This window comes from Camelus bactrianus, chromosome 11, assembly GCF_048773025.1.
Source record: "Camelus bactrianus isolate YW-2024 breed Bactrian camel chromosome 11, ASM4877302v1, whole genome shotgun sequence".
Taxonomy (NCBI): Eukaryota; Metazoa; Chordata; class Mammalia; order Artiodactyla; family Camelidae; genus Camelus; species Camelus bactrianus.
In genome coordinates this window covers 13,456,011-13,460,062 of record NC_133549.1, presented here as the reverse complement: position 1 = coordinate 13,460,062, position 4,052 = coordinate 13,456,011, and the positions used below count along the sequence as shown (strand labels likewise).

At 40.5% G+C, this 4,052-nt stretch overlaps 1 long non-coding RNA gene across 1 annotated transcript; it reads left to right on the top strand.

Moving 5' to 3' along the window:
- Positions 1-559: 559 nt before the first annotated feature.
- Positions 560-3,839, top strand: LOC123619042 (uncharacterized). The gene is made up of 3 exons (XR_006727564.2): positions 560-1,241; positions 1,936-1,999; positions 2,513-3,839. It is a non-coding gene; the product is annotated as an uncharacterized LOC123619042 (long non-coding RNA).
- Positions 3,840-4,052: the final 213 nt, after the last annotated feature.

The following is a 4,052-nucleotide window of genomic DNA, read 5'->3' as shown; positions in this document are numbered from 1 at the left end:
AAAAAACCAGTTTAAAAACAAGTCTCATCCACCGGAGTTCCCAGAAGGCAGTGTATTTGCTGTCACACTATGTGCCTTCTGCTTTTGCTTCTACTGCTGCCCAAAGAGTGTTAAAACACTCTTTAAAATGGACATTTTGGACTTTTCTTAATAGCACCTAAATATTGTGAATCTCCGAATCACAATAAATGAGGATTAGGAACCACAAAGCGAGATGTGCTACACTTGACTCACGGGCCTGTCGCCCTGAGTTTGTGTTACTTTAGCCAGGTAATGAAAACTCCAAGTCTGTAAAAATTTGCAGGTTTGTGAAAGCTAAATGAAATAATGTGTGTGTGTTGTGTGTTTATAAAATACCTAAATCAGCACCTGTCTTAGAGTAGGTACAAATAAACCAGCTACCTTTCTGCCTTCATTCTTTCCTTGGCATTTAGTCTATTGCAAGAAGCTTCTACTGCCTTTGTTACAAGAAATAAACCAATATTTATTAGTGTTTGTATGTAGCCTAGATCAACGGATTGATTGATAGCATTCATTAATGCATTCTTGGAACTGTTCCCCTGCCCCTCACCCACCAAACAACATGCCAAGCCTTAGGAAACCAAGTGAGAAGTCCCTGAGTTTTAGGAGTGCATGGTCCAGAAAGATTGCAAATGCTGTTTCACTGTAGAACTGGAGTGATGAAAGCTTAAACCAGGGGGCAGGTATGTGTGGAAGAAAGGCATTGAAGATGTATAGAAGCCAGATGGCTTTGTGGTGACCACCCTCTGGCTGACAGTTTGCTATGGAAGGTTTGAGGCAAATCTTGAGAACTCTGTTTATGATAATATGGCTAAAGCCTTAAGTAGGGGGAAAACTGGTGGTCTTGTGTCTTCACAAACAGACAAAGACTATCATCAGAAACCTTATCTTCAGAAGGGGAAAATAGCAACTCAAAACATAGTTTACTTGATCCATCATCGAAATATGTTGTTTTTGTCCGTTTTCCATCATTTTGGGTGTTACTTAAATTTATGTAACATGAGATACACAGTTATATTGCCACACCACATGCCTCCTTGTTTCAGAGGGTGTGTACGTCGTGGACAAATGAACCCAGCAAACCGTGGTTAGAACGTGGTGGCGTACGGATTCAGGACGACAGGAGACGCCTTACGTTCCAGCATGGGACAGTCCCGCAGCTGCCCGGGCTTGATATACCCCTGGGGAGTTGTGTGTGGTGGAAGGTGCCCACCTGGGAGGTAATAAGCTTGTTTGTCTGCTCCTTTTTGGAACAGACACTTGGTAAAGTTTGTCTAGAGTAGGTTAAGGCAGTCATAGTGGGTCTCTGTTTTGCTGGGTAACTTCTCACAGTAACGCCCCAGTTTTCACCTGGAGAACCACCCATGTGACTAGACAGCGGCACCATCACCCTGCCTCCCGACTCTCAGGGTTGGTATGTGACCCAGCAACAGCCTTTCCCAACACTGCTGCTGAGCGGGCAAGCCTGGGAGACATGCACAACCTCCGTGGGACGGCTGGGAGATGGGTCTTTAAATGACTGGCCCACAATGGCCCAGCCTGCACCTGATGGAAGAAATGAGCAAGGTGAAGTGTTTGGGAGGGCCCACATCACGGAGAGCCTTGAATGCCAGATGAAAGCATCTGAAACTGTTTTCCAGCAACAGGAAGCCAGGAAGCTAGGTATTGAGAAGTGGCATATGAAAATTGGTGTTTTTAGAGGATTAGTCTGGCAGGTGTGTGGAGGAGAGGCTCGGGCGAGGAGAGGATGCAGGCCATGAGACCATTTAATCTTTACAATACCCCATAATTTATTACAAGGTTGAATTTACATCCTGGTCCAAATGTGAGGGAAATGCATATCTGAAATTCTAAGATGTTCTTTTGTTGCCTTTTTAAGCATTCATGGTCTCACACAAATTCACTGCCTTGTAGATTTACATCTATGCATAAAAATGATGGGCTCCCGAACTGTTCACAGAGGGACTGAAACACTTCAGTAAGTAAAATCTTACCATTCTTGTTGATCTGAATACTGTTCAGCATTCTGGTGCACCTATTTACGCGTGAAGGGTTTTCACAGGTTCTTTTACTGCTCACTTATGCCATGCCTGCCCTTCTACATACAGGAGATTACATCTCTCCTGGCTACCAGCCTACCCTGAATTATCTACTCCTCAGGATGCACGAGCTAGGAAACCACAGTTTCTGTGCTGAGTTTGGTTTCCCACACAGGGAATGACACCACGTAGAGGGGCTCAGTGTGGTGTTTTGCTAAAGCACTTCAACTGCCACAGGTGGGGAGTGGGAGACACGGAGAGGAAGAGAGCTGGGGAGAAAAGGTGCGGCTGGCCAGTGAGCACTGTGTTCTAGAAATCCTCCTCCTACCTGGGGTCCCTCCTCCCCACTCCCTCGTGTGTCCTGAAGCCTTGATTTCAGGTGCTCTCATACCCAGCATCATTTCCAGCTGCTTCCTGAGTCAGCATCTTTAACAATTTATTTCTTGCTCCAGATTCGGAGAGAAAAATCCGATCAAAGAGATGATGAACTTTATATATGAAAACCTGAAACCCAGTGAGCGAAAGTCAGCTAGAGGAGATTTTGTTTTGTTTTGCTCTTGGGAGAAAGGAGCGAATGAGTGTTATCAGTGTGATCAGTGACCACTAAAACCTGCAGAGTCAGCACACGAGAGCGTTGTTTCCTGTGCTTTGTGCCGAGAATGCAGGACGCAGGTGCAGACTGGTGACAGGAATCTATGGCATCCCCGATCATTAAAGCAATTAATTTAACAACTTGTCATTTAGAATTTATTCTGCGCTACGACACCAAGGTGGACCCAAGTGAGACTGCTGACAACCTGTAGAACTAATCAGCGAATTGAGCTCAGAGGAGAGATAAAGGACCAGGTATTGAACACAAACAGCTTTCTTGTACACCAACAATAACCAACTGGGCAGAAAGGATCCCACTTACAGCAGCAAAGAAAGCTATAAAGTAACTAGGAATAAAGTCAATAAAGCTGAGTAAAAAAACACCACCAAAAACTACAAAGCTTTACTGAAGAACTTAAAAAGAAATCTGACTACGTAGAGAGCTATACCAGGTTAATAGACTGGAAGTCTCAATACTGTAAAGATAGTTATGATTCTCTAATTAATCTAAAGATTCAATACAGAGGGAAGGTGTAGCTCGGTGATAGAGCGCATCCTTAGCATGCACGAGGTCCTGGGTTCAATCCCCAGTACCTCCATTAAGAAAAAAATAATAATATTTTTAAAAATTCAGTACAAACCCAATCACACTAACAAGGTTTTTTTGGAACATGAAACTGATTGCAAATTCACATGGAAGAGTAAATTCAAGATAAATAAAAAAAAAAAAAACAAAAACCAGACGGGATCTGCCTTATAAGATAGCAAGATATTATAAACCAACAGTAATTAAAACAGCGAATATCGGTGCAAGAAAAGTAAAAGTGGATTAATGAGACAGAAAAGAACTTCAAGATACAGACTTACGTATCCTTTTGGAATTTGCTATATAATAGAGACAGTTAAATGGTGAAAAGATGGATAGTTCCAAAAATAGTTTGGGGCTATTTTGCTATTTATAGGAACAATCCAATTTGTATCCCTGCCTCACTCTATACACAAAAATAAGCTTAAATAGATTAAATATCTAACTATAAAACATTTTAAAATTATTAAGAGAGAATATCCTAATAACTTTGGTAACAAAAGGCTTTCTTAAGGCAAAAAAATTAAAAGACATAAAAGAAAATCTGAAAAACTTGACTAGATAAAATTCAAATTCTGTGCCATAAGACAATAGGAAATTATAAAACGGTATAAACTTAGAGAAATTAATTATATATGTAATGTTCTATTCTATAGTTGGAATTATAACATATAAAATTTATAACCTATTTGTATTGATAATTATAAATAGATTATATAAAATAAAATTTATGTATTTAAACAAAAGATTAGTGTCTAAAATTTTAAGCATTTATTCAAACAAATTAAAAAATGATAAAAATAATTCAATATGAG